Here is a 16748-nt window from a genome sequence, read left to right as displayed (position 1 = left end):
TTTTTTGAGTTTTTATGATAGTTTTACTGATATTCCTCTAACAATCTGATGTTCAGGATAAGGGAAAAGCACCTACAGTAGGTACAGAGCCACTAGCTACCCCTTTTGATGATGATATTGTAGAAACTCCCAATGTAAAAATAATGTTGAAGAAAAAAATTAAAAAATCAAATTTAGAAATAATGAGAACTTTGGCTGAAGCAAATATTCCATCCGAGCAAATGATGAAGAGGCTATCTGATTTCAGAGCGCAAGCTCATCATTATGAAGTAAGCAGTAATGAATCTTTAGTTATAACAAAAGTTCAATAAAGATTTATATTTTATAATCTTTTATTTTGTGAAGTAAAATACGTAATATGTGTTCTTGTTACAGGATTTTTTGGCAACTGATCCAGAGCCTAGTCAAGGACAATGCGATGAGGTCGGTACTAGCAGAGCTCCGACTGCCACTAGTAAAATAATCTTTTAGCTGACAAGTTACAAGGAATTTTTAATTTCAAACATTCAAAAACTTCTTAAGTTAACTCTTACTTTTATTATTTCATAATTTCTTTGCTAACAATGTATTTTTTAGGTCATCAAGTGCAGGAGACTCCTAGGAGGTCGACGGATGTTCATACGAGATTGTCGACTACAATGTCAGCAACAAGGGGATGTCCAACTAGTAAATCCTTGTTTTTCTATTTTATTTTTTGTGTTAATTATGAGTTGATAATTTGTACTTTTATCTTGGGTGCATCATACAGTGGATTATTTTTTTTGTGGTAGGAGATGCACAGTTTGCTATGCCAGAGATAGATCATAGCACAAGTATTGGTGATAATTCACCATCATTTCTTGGAGCTACCTGTGTTTCTAGCACGAGAGCTATGCAAACTTCATTGTTGATTGAAAATGATGAATCAATGCCTTTAAAATATCCTAAGATTTCAAGTACTTTAAATAATTATTTTTTATATTGTAATATGCATTTAACTATTCATAAGAAGCTTTGGATTTATTATCCGATGACATTTTTTGCAGGAAATGATATATTTTATAGGAAGCTTTATGACCTCACACTGCAAATATGCAGGCCCACCATACATACAAGGTGGAACATCATAAGTGAACTAATTTTATCCCACTATATTTTTGTTCATTTCATTAATTGGTGCAACATTTTTCCTTTCATTCGGGTCTTTTCTTTTACTAGCTATATCTAACAATTTTGTGTTTTTTCTTAAAAGGTGGAACTTTCAAGATAAAAAATTAAAAGATCAGCTCATCAAAGATTTAGAGCATGAGTTTGGTAATAATATTTTTGATCATAAGAAAATGTTACAAAAATCTTGCAAACATCTTAAGGTTGTGAGGGACTCATATAGAAAGAGTCTCATCCTAAACCCAAAGTATGAGCGTCCTCCCTTTATTATAGTGAGGGAATGGAATGAGTTTATTTTGGATGCAATGAAGAAAGGGGTGGATGATCAAAGAGAAACTACACCAACAAGTGCGAGAAGGTATGCAATAGTATTAACTACTAGTACTTTAATGTAATAATGCACTAATTAGTACTGATCTTTACATCTATATCATCTAAAATATTTCAAAAATTTCATAGGTTGCAAGACACATCAAAGGCAACAAAGGCCAGGTTGGAAAAGGTTGGGCAGCACAAACTTGGCTCTGGGAGATTTTCTAAAATCAAAGCACGAGTTGTAAGTAGCAGTAAATGAATTGTAGAGAAAAAGTATTTATAAAATGCAAATAAATTTTTTAATTAATAAAAAAATGCAGGCACTGATTTTAATCTGGAGGCCACAGAAGAACACAAAAGAATTGCCTTCAAGCAAGGCTATGCAACCATGGCTGAATGCCTACGACAAGCTTCCATTGCCCCAACCGAATAGTCTCCTGCATCATGTGCATAGGTAAATATGCCAAAAAATATATTATAAATTGAATACTTGAGCAACAATCTATTTGATAATAATGTGCATGACATTGCAATATAGCCTGTTAATCGTGACACAGATCATATGCCACATCATGAAGCCCTTGATGTGCCTCATACTATCCATGGAGGTGCTCATTTTCTATTTAAAACTAATTATGTAATTATTAATACAATTTAACATCTTTAATTGAACTTGGTGTAACCTTTTTGTGTATATTTTAAGGGATATAGATCAATCATGTCGTGTTGATGAACGAGTACCGGAGGATGTTTAGACTGATCAACAGGTAGCTCATGTCACACATTCAGGTAAAGAAAATCTATGTTTTGTTCTTTTAAATTAATTTTTTGATTTATAGTTATTTTACTTAAATAAAAACTCGCAATTTAGTAATATAAAATGGTTTGAATTTAACTCATGAAGTACTTGTTATTGCAACGGATCTTGCTTCGATGCAGTGGCCTCATGATGTTCCTCAACGGATGAGGAGGAGACATGTGTTAGAACCAGTAAAGGAAGGGGATATCGAGGACATTGATATTCCTCTTAAAAATTTCATGAAAAAAAAAGCAAGAAAGCCAAAAAGAAATGATTGTTGTGTGTTAATGAATTTTATGTGTTAATGACTTATTCATGAATGTTGGGTGTTAATGAATTATTCATGAATGACTTACTCTTGAATGTTGCATGTTAATGTAATGATTGAATTTTATATTTCAAAAATGGATGAATGAATGAATGTTATTAAATGTTAATGGGGAATTTAGAGTGATGTTGGGGGGGAGGGGCCAAATGATCTTCCACCTTCATGTGGAGGCCCCTACCCCTACTATTTGATGGGGATGGGGATGGGGATGGGCATCTTGATCAAAGATCCTTCTCGTGTTAGTAGAGAATATTAAACTATTCTTGAAACCAAGTGAAGCTCAAACTTTAAAGATAAGCTTATAGTTAATAGTGACAACCAATTAGCAAGTCCAAATGAAGTTCTTCGTTATAGGTACCTTTTTAGTTTTTAAAGCATGATGTCATGTTTTAATATTGTGTAGTTTTTTTCTTAATTCAAAGCATTCTTTTACTATGAGAACATAATTTATGACTTGTTTTCTAAACTAAAAGTATTAAATAGTCAAAATTGTCTTATTTTCCATGCTCAATTTTCATATTAATGTGAGATGTTTTTAAATGACCATCTAAGAACTGTACAATATCTAATTTAAAAAATCCTACATGTTTGAAATGTGGTGCTCTTTCTAATACATTTGCTATCAATGCATTCTAGGCAAAGGATGGTCATGATAAAGATTTTAAAGAAGCATTACAAGCTCTTAAGGGAAGCCAATGTGATGTGTCATATGAAGCAACTGAAATCTTGGTGCATATCTTTGTATGTTCTAGAAATATATATATTTTTCATTCACCGATATCAACTAGGTCAGCTTCCAATTTCAATTTAAGCTAAAATTTGAGTAAAAATTTGGAGCTAATCAGTTCCAATGAAGATGTTAAAAAAATAGTTGATTGCTATTGATATTAGGTTATCAATGTATTGAATATATTATACAGGAATATATAGAGGAGTTGGAAAATCTGCCCAAGACCAAAATACTTGGTTTGTTTCATAGAAACTATGCTCCTACTATCATTGTAAGCAATATACTCAACAATTTGTTGGTTCTCCATAATTTATCTACTCATCCACAGTTCCTTCGAATAATCCATTCATCATTTACAACTTCATAATATGTATTGTACTTGATGAAATTTTGTTTGTTGAATCTTAATTATTTATCCAATCATCCTTTACAGCTTAACAATTATATTTTTTGTATCAAGTTGGTGTTGGCCTAGTGGTATACCAAAAAATTGGTGGAATCAATGGTGTTATATTTTATGCCAGTGCATCTTTGAGGCTGCTGGTGAGAAGCTACGTTAGGATATTAGATGTTTCTCTTTCATTTTTGCTGATATAATTATGTTCTTTTCTATTTTAGATTTAATATAATTGTTCTGATTAGATAAAGTGGGATAGGGTTTAAACCTATACAATAAAGAAACAACAAGATCATAATAAGCAATATCAAGTCAAAACTACAAACAAAAGGAATTCATAAGAGGTCAAAAGACTTTTGGACTTTAATGTAATATAATTAATTTGGACTTCGTTGTAGGCTATTCTTTGAGTTAGACAACATCACTTGCAATTGCTATAGTTCAGGTGCCAACAATGGTCAATTCCAGATAAGAATATCTTATTTAGTTCCTCTCAATGATCAAACACATTTGTCTTACTTATTAATTAGAAAGTGGTGCTTGACAGGTGCCAAAGACAAGAGTAGATGCATTGTTGATGGACAAATCTAGTAGGAGACCACTTCTAATGGTATGAGTTAGGTCCTAAATATAGACTATTATAAGGACATTTACTATTTATTAATTTGAACAATAATAAAGAAAACTTTCTTCAAATTGCTGTAGCAGGAATGAGTATCAGTTGCCTTATTGTTGGATTGTCATTCTACATACTGGTAATTACACTTTCCTGTCATTAAAACACTTTATGTCCACTACTCAATTTAATGGGATTTAATTTCATTTACCTAATGCTCATGCAAAAGAAAGTAGCCATTTCTCTTGTTAAATCATCTAAGACTATAAAGGGAATGCCATTTTTGTGTCAATGTGTTTAAAAGAAAATTTTAGAGTTTTGAATAAGGGTTTAGTTCAGCTCAATTGTTTTTATAAATTAAATTATGGCCATTTTGTTAAAACCCTTGTAGAGCAAGATAGTATAAATATGTAAGATCATCTTATTTCTATAGGGGTTTGAAATTGAGAGGGGGTCTTTATTTAGAAGCCAATCTTTTTGTGATATTGCTATTATGATTTAATTGTGTAGTTTTTGAGTCAAATTCATTGATCTATGTTTCATGAGTAGCGATTGGCACTAATCTATCTAGTAAAGCACTGAGACTTTGGCCGAGGGCACTCATCCTAGTACTACTTCAACTTAGAACTCACTTAACTATAGAATTTTGTCCATGGTTAAACCCACTCTAATTAATTTTTTAGTGAATTCAATTGTATGAAGTTTATTTATTCTAATTATATTTTATATCTATTATTGAAACAAAAGAAACTTAAGAAACTAAAGTAAAGATCCCATCTTTTACAAAGTATGGAAACAAAATTAGACTTGAACATGATCGTAAAGAACACAAAATCTATGTGCAAGATGTAGAGAGATAATAAGAAGCACAATAATGAAATGAGCCTAAAAGACATCCACAGATTAAAGAATTAAAGGAGGAGAGTGCATCTGACAAGAGTAATTGGATCTAATCAAAATTCAAACCCAATACTCAATGAGTGGTCCTGAGTCCACTCCCATGAACCTAAGATGAGCTATCAAAATGAAATGAAAAAATCTACTTTAAAAAACTCCTAAATGGTGACTACTTGAATGAACAAGTGTCATACATGTATGGAGGACCGATTAAAATTTAAATTGTAAGTGTGATTAAATAAAATAAATATACTAACAAAATCTAGTATTAAGCACTACTACATTAACAAAGAATCAATCCCTAGCTTACTGGAGACCCCACCAAATTCCAAAGACTTAGAGGTAGCCTATTGTTTAGTATGAATCACAATATGTGAGTTGGTTAATTGTTTTTGTGTTTGTTTTTGTTTATTGTGACATTGGTTTGTTTTGGTTAATTTTATACTTTTCATTAGTTAAGTAGTTTAGTCAAGGGGCTAAGGGCTGACCTTTGCACTATTAAATATTTCCTTACAGTCACGAATGTTAACTTTAGGCAAGAGACAAGTTAGAGAAATCAATGGTGGTAGATAATGAATCAAGGAAGAGTATTATGAGTGAGATTCGAACAAGCTCAAGAATGTTCTTAAATAAATCTTAGGTATGTTGGGCTCATCCATCAATCAAAGCCTGATTTTAAAATGTAGAAAAATATGATACTATTCATTATAAATTAGTTGGATAAAATTTTAAGTAGGCACTTGGGCTTAACAAACATCCATATTTTATAGATTATATTGATTAAGATCATGTAATAAGTAGATCTTTCCTAGCTTATGTTTACTCCTCTACAAAGGTTGTTTATTGGCATAGCTTGTACATTTTTAATAGGATGACATTGTTGCAAGGATTGAAGATAGAATACCAGCTTGGACCTTTCTTCCAAAAGGTAATAACATGTTGAAAAATGGTAGTAACCTAATTCTAATTCATGATGTATTGGTAAAGATTCTTTTAAAGAACTTGTATCATTTTAATGATGATTACAAAATGTTGTTCCATTTTTATAACATTGTAAATTCTTGTACAACTTATGAAAAAAGAAATTCATTACCTAGTTTCATTGAATGTAATTTTACTGGTTTAGGCTAGGCCCTTCCCACTTTATTTAACCAAGATTTCAATCATGAAATGACTTCATTAAAATGTAAGCCCTAAGTTTTCCAATACTATAAAATATCTTTTTTGTAAGTTTCTTTCATTAATATTTATTTTATGGGTGTTTTTAGAGAATGGTGAGGCAATACAGATTTTACATTATGAAAATGGCTAGAAATATGAACCTCATGTTTATTTTTCCCATGATAAGTTTAACAAAGAGGTGGGTGGTCATAGAACTGCCACAGTGTTGATGTATTTGTCAGATGTGATCAAGGGGGGTGAGACTATTTTTCCCTATTCAGAGGTTAGTTTCTTTGCATCAAACACCCACTTTATGTGGTTAATCCATATCATAAAATGTAAGTGAGCTCTTACATATATTATTCAATTATCTTTGTTGGGTATTCAGAAAAGTGATAACCAATTAAAAGACAGTTCTTGGTCAGAATGTGCCAAAGGTGGATATTCAGGTATAAATACTTTGGAATTTTTTTGGTTCTCCAAATTAACACTGACTAAGCATTCATGTTTACATTTAATAACCTTAAGGGTGAAAGATGAAGTGAAGCTTATATTCTTTATTGTTATCAATATAATTTATTTTATAATTCATAGTCAAAACTGAAATGATCCATGAGATGATTGAAGTACAAGTGAAAAATGAAATTCATGTTTTTTTTAATAAAGTGAAGCCAAGAAAAGGTGATGCTAGTTTGTTCTTTAGTCTTATGCCAAATGGGATAGCTGATGAAAACAGTTTGCATGGAAGTTGTCCTGTTATAGAAGAAGAGAAGTGGTCTGCTTCAAAATGGATACATGTGAAGGCATATGACTTCATTAAAATGGGCACTTCTGATGAATGCATTGATGAAAATGATGATTGTGCTAAGTGGGCTGCTACTAGGGAATGCATGAACAACCCCACCTATATGATTAGCTCTCCACATTCTAATTGGATACAAATTTACCCCTTGCCTCAACATCTTTCATTTCCTAAATATTCCAACATGTACAACAAAGTCAAGAAAGATTGTTAGAAACAAACTAGTACACAACTTCTAGTCCACGTTAATAATAGGTAGATAACTAACCAACCATTTGGGGAGGTGAGTGAGAGTCTACATACTGATTTTTTCCACCTTTGGAAAATTTCATGCCTTAAGTTTAGTAGGGTCCCAACTACAAGAGGAATGTGGAAGAGCCCATTTCGAGAGAGAATCAACAACAATAATTTTGTAGATATTGACAATGTTTTATCTCAATAGTCAAGCCTTGATGTGAATCAGGAGCAACAACATTTAGAGAAGGTTGCACGTGGCTAGAGTGGACCACATTAACAACAAGAGGTGGGGTCATATCCATTAGGCCACAAAAGGCTAGTTCAATAGAACTATAACATTGGGAGGAGTCATCATTACCCTATGGAGAGTCATTAGAGGAAGAGTTAGATGCAAAAATAGTCAAATAATTATCATTTGTGTCCCTCCAAAAAGTGACAACACCTCTTTGACACGCAGAAAGATAATCTATAACCAAATATCCTATGGAGAAGCATTGATGAATCCAAAAGGGGAGGTCCTCATAATCTAGCAGTTGAGCCCATGACCTATCCCCTACCATGAGAACTTTCTCCCAAAGGAGAGGATTGGAGATGCCAATGTCAACTAGAACATGAGGAAATGTAGAATGACCTGTAATACCCTTGTATTAGTATAAGTAATTTAGGACATTTTGGAATATAAGATTTATCTTAACAAATAACACATGAGACTGAATCAATGAAGGAATTGTAAGGGTGTATTTAGTCAATGAAAGAATTGTAAGGGTGTATTTAGCTTTAATAATTTCAATCTATATGACATCTATCTACTTGACATGTTCCTAAAAGGTTCTATATAGTCTTGATTTAATTAATGCATCAATTGAATTATTAATAGTTAGAAGTATCTCTATCCTTAATGTACTAGTTGGGATTTCTTATGATGCTTAGAACTTATTTTACATCATACATTGATTGTAGTATGTTGTTTAAATGCATCGTTAAAAGTGTACCTTGATTCATATTTATTCAATATCATGTTTTCAATACCTTGGATCATGCCTTATATGTTGCTTAGAGTTCTAATTTAATATCACACTTGAACGCATTGCTTATGAATAAGTATCATTTGGTGTTAAGCCAACCCAACTAAAAGATTATGCTTATGTACATATATGTATGCTTATTTTATTTGGTGTGACTTTTGGATGAGGGGAGACTATCATAGTCACTTCTTCAGGAGATATACATGATATCACACTCGTCCTTCCTTGCATGTCAACATTTTCTATGATCCATTATCACCTTGTCTTTTCTAGATCATTGTTTCAATAATGCATTATAGAGTATAATCCATGTTCTTACAATCCATCATTAGGATTATTATTATTATTTTAATTCATTATATTGATGGGTGTTTGAACTCTTTGAAAATCTTTATTATAGACCAAGAAAGTAAGATTGTCTAATTTGTTTTCAAATTCAGTTATTTTTATCATTTTTTCCTATTAATATTTTAGATCATGTTCTATGATCTACCATCACAACTTCCATGTTCTCTAAGATAATGGATATGCGCCATTGCCAAAATATCTTGTTAATAACTCATAAATATTGATGCAAAAGAGATTTATGAAGTCATATCAAAATCTTTGAAATTCATTAAATTCTGAGAAAAATAGTGTACACTAAGTAAACTACTTATAAACAGAAACTTTATTCACTCTGAATTTTCATTTTTTGAGTTGATTGTGTATGTTTGTAAACTCAGAATTAGAAATCATAGTTTTATCTATCATCATAAATTTTCCCTTTTCTAGCTCATTATCTTGTCCGATCCATTATAAACCTGACCACACTCATATGAAAAAGTCTTAATTTGTATCTTGAATTGGAAAGCTTGTAGACTTGATTGCAGGTATCTCCAAAATTATATTTATGATCTAGCACGAGTTTTTTTTTCTTTTCAAACTCACTATCCTAAATGATACATCATGGTAGTTCTCTTTTTCACTAATTCACTATCTATATTATAGATTCTAAAATATGAATTGCAAAGTTAATGCAAAAATGTTATACACAATCAAAGTGAACTGTCCTCATTCTATTCATTTTGTTTTGGTGTTTATTTTATAGGAAGAGTATTTGGGGTCGTTCAATATGCTGACATTGTTGAATATGATGACATTCTAACTTGTGTATTTTCAAAACTTGTTTAAACTAACCAAGTAAAAATGAAGCTTAAAGGCCACCAAAAGAAAATTACAGGCTTGGCATTTTCACACACTTTGAATGTATTGGTATCTTCTGGGGCCAATGCCTAGGTTTGACTTCATTTTGTATATCCATTTCCATCTCATTTTTTACATTCACATGTTTATAGATTCAAATTACTATATGTTTGGCCAATGTTCTGGCAGCTCTATTTCTAGAGCACTGATAGATGGGAGAAGTGAAAGTCAAAAATTTTACAGGTGCAGACAGGAAGATCATCACCACCGGTTGGGGATATAAGAGTACAGTTCCATAATGATCAAGTTGACTTGTTGGTTTTTCACAAGAGCTAGCTTGCTACTTATGATGCTTCTAAGTTTGACCATTTGCATTATGTAAGTTTTTGTCAAAATTTGAATTTAGTAAGTGATAATGATATAAGCTACCTTCTCTATATGAGTGTAAATAGATATCACATTTGTTTGTACTATAGTGGACACCTCATGATTCTCTATCTGCTCCCATTTCAAGTGCATTATATTCATGTGAAAACCTTCTAATATTTTATGATTTAACTCAAAATGTATCCTTTGATTTTTCATGCAGTGTTTATCCTTTAGTAATTACATCACATACATCTGACTCAAATCAATTTTCTCTTGGAATGATTGACGAAGGAATCTATGTCATTGAGCCTTCAGAAAGTGGGGTATGGGACCTCCTCTAGATAATGGTACCGCTGGATCAAATTCAACATTAAGCAATCAAGGTTTAGAACTAGCTCCAAGGTAGTTCATCATATTAGAACATGGCAAATGGCGCCTTGTACTACCTTTTTATGTTTATCACTTACCTATATGCAACTCCACAATCGATATTGATGATAGTCTCTTGCCCTCACCACTCCTTTTGATATATTAGTCTTGTAACTTGTATATATATCTTCAAGAGCATGGTTCTTCTTTGTGCATAAGTTTGAGCTTTTACAAAAAATCATTCACTTATGAACATTCCATCAAAGATGATGTATACTGAGGAATTATGGCTTTTCTAGCTATTAAGTGGAAGTTTCACATTTTTTGAACATTCAAATAATGTTACTTTTAGTGATGTAGCTAAACTACGAGTACCTTTTGTGTTCTTGAAAAATGGGAAGCTTTCAAATTTTGTGAAGCCATTACGGATGCAAATGAACTACAACTGGTGAGGTGTCAATTTTAAGGCAATTTTTGTTTCTATAGTATAGTTCAATTTCTAGAAATAGGCTCAGTGATTAATTGTGTTTTAATATTATGTCCTAGATGCTCTTACCAAGAAATTGATCAATAAGTAGGAAAATAAGGGGTTATAGTAATGTATGTACTCTTATGATTATGTGTTTGGGATTGTAAGTTTTTTTGTCATGTTTATCTGTTTGAAAAATAGAGATTAGTTAGTGTTATTGGCTTTCATTCTTGATAAATAATTCTTTCCTAATTTTATTTCTCCTTGTAGTCTTCACAAGAAACAATGTCTCAAGAACCAAAATTTAGACGGGCTATGCCAATTATTGCAAAGGCTTTGCTCTCACAGGAGCCTTTTAAACTGCACAAAATTTGATTCTAAAGCACAATTTCTCGGTGGAGACTCAAGATATCATGCTCATTTCTTCCTCCTTGCCATTGTTTTGTATGAAATAAATCATGTGATATGAACAAAACAATGCTATGGAGGTAGAAATGTGCACGATACCCTGAGTCTCACACCGAGAAATTATGCTTTAGAATCCAATTTTGTGCAATTTAGAAGGCTCCTATGAGAGCAAAGCTTTTCCAATAATTGGCACAGCTCGCCTAAATTTCTACCAAGCGTTGGGTCTCAATTTTGACCAACATGTCTTCCCTTTGCCATCACATGTATGGTACCACCATAGAAAATTAAGGGGTCTTGGTCGCAATTTTGATGATAGTTGAAAGGGATCTTGGTTGCAATTTCAACGATAGCTGCCATCGAATGTTTGGCTTTATCGTTGAAAATGTCAAGAGGTGTATGTCAAAATTTTGACTAGCGATGGATGCAAATGAGGAAATAGGAGTTTAGGTTGGACTAAGGAAATCGACAAAACTCGCATCGATAAGTCAACCTTTTTTGAGTCAAAATTTTGACACATAGTTACTATGACAAAAAACTAACTAAAAAAGATTGACAATAGGTTAAGTCATCTATTCGACCAATTCTGATCAGAATTTTGACCTTTTCTCGTCAAAATTTAGGGCTAAATTTACTAGTGATCTATAAGGAAAGGTGTATCATATATTTTGATCACATGAATTTTTTTTCTTCTAACCATAACATCTATTGCAAGCATAAAGGCAAGACGCATTTCAAGAACTACAAGAACTTCAAGGACAAAGGTAAGAAATATTGTTTTATGGCTAAAGATTCTAATAACAATGAAGATGAAATGGTATATATTGTTGTAAATGATGAATCTGATGATGAAGGAGATAAGATGACACTTATCTCTCATGTTAGCAAAAATGATACATGGATTATTGATAGTGGTTGTTCACATCATATGACTAGAGATAAAACAAAATTTGAGAATATGGAACCTTATGATGGAGATATTGTGAGATCTGGAAACAATGAACCTTGTTACATAAAAGGAAAAGGGCATATCTCATTAACCAATGAACTTGTGTGTGACAATGCTTATTGGTTTGAAGGATTAAAGCATAATCTACTGAGTGTGGCACAATTGGATAACATTATATTCAAGCTAGATTTCATGAATGGATAGGCCAAACTACTAGATGGTAAAGGAAATCTAGTTGGATCTAGAAAGCAAACAAAAGGTAATCTATTTTTTCTTGATCTCAGTGATTGTTCATGTTTTATTGCTCATGTAGAAGAAATTTGGTTATGGCACAAGACTATGTCATGTAAACTTTGATAATCTGGTTAGGATAAGCAAACATAGAAGATTAAGAGGCATTCCTAGTTTGAAGAAACTTGATATGGGTTTATGCAAGAATTGCCAAATTGGTAAGATGGGAAAGACTAGTTTCAAAAGGAAAAACTATCAGTCTGAAGATGTCTTAGAAATTGTGCATACTAACTTATGTGGACCTATTGGAATAGAGAGTTACAATGGAGAAAAGTTTTTCATTCTTTTTGTTGATAATTACTCTAGAATGATGACTGTAATGTACTTGAAAGAAAAATCTAAAGCTTTTCAAAAGTTCAAGTGGTACCTGGCAAGAGTAGAAAAAGAAACTAGAAAGAAGTTGAAATTTTTAAGATCAAACAGAGGTGGAGATTCATCTCCAAGGAATTCAATAATTTTTGCATTGAAAGAGGAATTAAGAGACAAGTATCAACTCCTAGCACACCACAATAGAATGGTATAGCTAAAAGAAGAAATAAAGCCATCATGGATTGTGCAAGGACATTGATGATTGAAAAGAATTTTTCTCTCAAATACTGGAAGGAAGCCATCAACACTGTAGTTCATACCTTGAATAGAGTATAGTTGAAGAAAGATTTGAACAAAACTCCTTATCAACTATGGTATGGCTACAAACCTAATGTAAGTTACTTGAAAGTATTTGACAACAAATGTTATATCTTGAAAGAATCTAGAAAAGGAAAATTTGATGTAAAAGGTGATGAAGGCATATTTCCAGGATACTCCTACAAAGTAAAGCATAGAAATGTTTGAATCCATCTACTCATAAAATCATAGAAAGTGCACATGTCAGAATTGATGAGTTTTTAGAAAGGAGTGAAGAAGAAAGCAACAAAGAACCAGAGGATTAAAAAATATTTGTTTACTATGAACCTAATACCCTACCAAATATATCTAAAAGAAAGGAGGCTTCACCTCTCGAGTCCCCAAAATCTTCAATAGTTACCCAGTTGTAGATAGTGCAACCCGAGTCACATTCTGAAGAGCCCAAGTCACAATTAGAGGCTACTGAGCTAGTTCAAATTGAATCTGATGGACTTGAATCACAGACAATGGGACCTAAGCCTGACATTGAAGTTCATGATGAAATCAATGGAACTCATTCCAAATCCAAAGAACTTGTGTTAGCAAGATATGTCAGAAAACATCATGCATCTGATTAGATCATTGGAGATAAATCTGATGGAACAATAATAATAAGAAACTGAAAAGGTACATGTTTACTTGTTGAATTTGAACTTAAAAATGTTAAAGATGCATTGGAAAATGAAAGTTGGGTTGAAGCAATGAATGAAGAAATATAATAGATTGAGAAGAACAAAACTTGGACTCTTGTTCCTAGACCCAAGGATAAAAATATAATTGGCACAAAGTGGGTATTTAGAAATAAGTTGAATGAAGATGGAAAAGTTTCAAGAAATAAGGAAAGACTAGTATGCAAAGGTTAGTCTCAAGAAGAAGATATTGATTATGGTGAAACTTTTGCTCTTGTTGCAAGATTAGAAGGTGCTAGAACTTTACTAGCATATGTAGCACATAGAGGATTTAAAGTATATCAAATGGATGTTAAATCTGCATTCTTGAGTGGAATTCTTGATGAGGAAGTCTATATTGAACAACCAAAAGGTTTTATATATCCTAGCAAAAGAGACATGGTTTGCAAATTACATAAAGCATTATATTGTCTCAAGAAAGCTCCCAGAGCTTGGCATGAAAGACTACATAACTACTTGGTACATATTGGATTTCAAAGAATGAATGATAATAGTAGCCTGTATATCAAGGAAGGATTAGACAAGAAGATTGTGTTGGCAGAAATATTTGTTGATGATACTTTATTTACAGGAAATGATGACTTATGCAAAGCATTTTCAAAAGAAATGAGTAAAGAATTTGAAATGTCCATGTTTGGTGAGATAAAATTCTTTGTTGGGTGGTAGATACAAAAAAAAAAATGGTATCTACATCACTCAATCTAAGTATATCAAGAAAATACTAAAGAAGTTTTGAATGGAAGACTCAAGACCAATTGGAACTCCTATGTCTATAGGACATAAGCTCTCCAAAAATGATGATTCCAAAGAAGTAGATCAGACCACATACATATCAATGATTGAAAAATTGCAGTATGTAGTGTATACAAGACCTGATATTGCTTTAGTAGTTGGTATGGTGGCAAGATTCTCAACAAATCCTAGAGAAAATCACATGATGGAAATCAAAAGAATCATTAGATATCTGAAAGGTATTAAAGATTATGGCTTATGGTAAAAACTTGGAGGTAATTTGGACTTAAAGGTGTTTACTAATGCTAATTGGGCAGGAAGTATTGATGACAACAAAAACACTAGTGGTGGAGCATTCTCTCTTCGTAAAAGACTAGTATCTTGGACATGCAAGAAGCAAAATTGTACATCTCAATCCACATCAGAGGTAGAATATATGGTAGCAATAGTTAATTGTTCAAACATTATATGGTTCAAAAAAATATTGGTACGTATGAAGATAGAAATCAAGGATCCAAGAGTCATATACTGTGATAACACCAGTGCAATTAATATATCAAAGAACCTAGTGATGCATTCCAAAACAAAGCACATTGCTATAAAATATCACTTCTTAAGAGAATTGGTGTAGGAAAAAGAAGCCAGACTGGAATATGTTAATACAAAAGAATAGATTGCAGACATATTCACCAAGCCATTACCTAAGGATGCATTTCTATATCTAAGAGGTAAGCTAGGGGTTATTCCCCTATCTAAAGCTCACTAAATAAAGTTTAGTGATGCATCAACAAAAGCTAAGTTGAAGATCAATCAAGTGGTGTAGAATGGACAAGGGCTTATTGCAAATGAATCAGTACTTAAGGTACATTGATATTTACAAGTTGTTGTCTTTGACATGTGTTGTCAAAGAGGGAGAAGTTATTTTGTCATATCACATAAGAAATTTCTCTATGAGGAAGAAGTTTGCAATAAGAGGGAGAAGTTTGTGAACTTTACTATCATAGAAACTTTATGAAGAGATGTCTAAGAGAGAGAATGAACTTGGTGAGAAGTTGTTATAGGTAGAATTTTTCTGATAGAGGGAGAAAACTAAGGGTAGAAAGAGCTCACATTGATAGAGGAAGTTCTCATGGATGAGAATCAAAATGAAACTAAGGATATGTTCCTTACTTTATTCCTGCTCTAAAATTTCATTATGTTATGACATGTTGTGTTGCCATCAATGCCAAAGAGGGAGATTGTTGGATACAATTGATTAATTGTGTATTGTCTATGATGTTACACAAATGTCATATCATTATCAGTCAATGCATGCCGAGCTCACTAAGGTAGCAAAGAAAATTTTATGTGTCTATTGAGTGTTCTTGTGTTTGCCTAGTTCAAAAGGCAATGTCTATCAAGTTCACTCAAGTGTTGAAAGAAAGTCTAGAGAAGATGAGTGTTAACCGAGCTCACTCGATTAATGAAAGAAAGATGGATGCAACCAATACTAACCAAGCTCACTCGGTTATCAAAGTATTTGTGTGAATATGCATTGTTAACCAAGTTTTAGTTGGTTAAAATAGGAAATCATTTCTAAGTTAGTATCTACTAAGTTGGGTAAGCTAACGAAGGATTTTCTTGTTTTGGCACATTAAACTTAATTGATTTATCTATTGGTTCTAGTCAACTGAGGAGATGAATACAAATTATTCTAACTTGCATTTGAGCTGTCTTGAAAATATAAAAGATATAAATATAAGGTCAAGTTGTGGATTCAAAGTAAGTTAAAAAAATGAATTGAAATTTTGATAATGAAGAGAGGAGGTGAATTTGAAGGATAAGAAGAATATCCTTAAGGAGCAAAGAAGATATCTTCAATAAGGAAGGATCAAGTACAAGCTAGAACAAAGATCTGTAATTAACAATTTAGTTGCATTCAAATCACGTCATCTCATTGTTACTCTGTAACCATTGTAGCGGTGATCTAAATCTCTTAATAGAGTTGGCTTAATAGCTATTTGTAAATCCTCTAGCAAGGTGGCAATTTTGTTGAATTGTCTAAAGACCTCCAACAAGGCCACTCCTAATAGGGTGATTAAATCATCTAATAGGGTCACACCTAACAGTGTGTTTTGTAACTTTTAATAGGGTTGGCTCCTAACATGGCTCACTTTAGAAGAGCGAAAACA

At 32.4% G+C, this 16748-nt stretch overlaps 1 pseudogene; it reads left to right on the top strand.

Annotated features, from left to right (window-relative positions):
- The first annotated feature begins 182 nt into the window (after window positions 1-182).
- On the top strand, window positions 183-7405 carry LOC149547705 (putative prolyl 4-hydroxylase 7; annotated as a pseudogene).
- Window positions 7406-16748: the final 9343 nt, after the last annotated feature.

The sequence above is a fragment of the Cupressus sempervirens genome, chromosome 7 (assembly GCF_028749045.1).
Source record: "Cupressus sempervirens isolate cs-2001-9-10 chromosome 7, ASM2874904v1, whole genome shotgun sequence".
Classification (NCBI taxonomy): Eukaryota; Viridiplantae; Streptophyta; class Pinopsida; order Cupressales; family Cupressaceae; genus Cupressus; species Cupressus sempervirens.
This window is presented reverse-complemented; position numbering and strand designations above follow the sequence as displayed.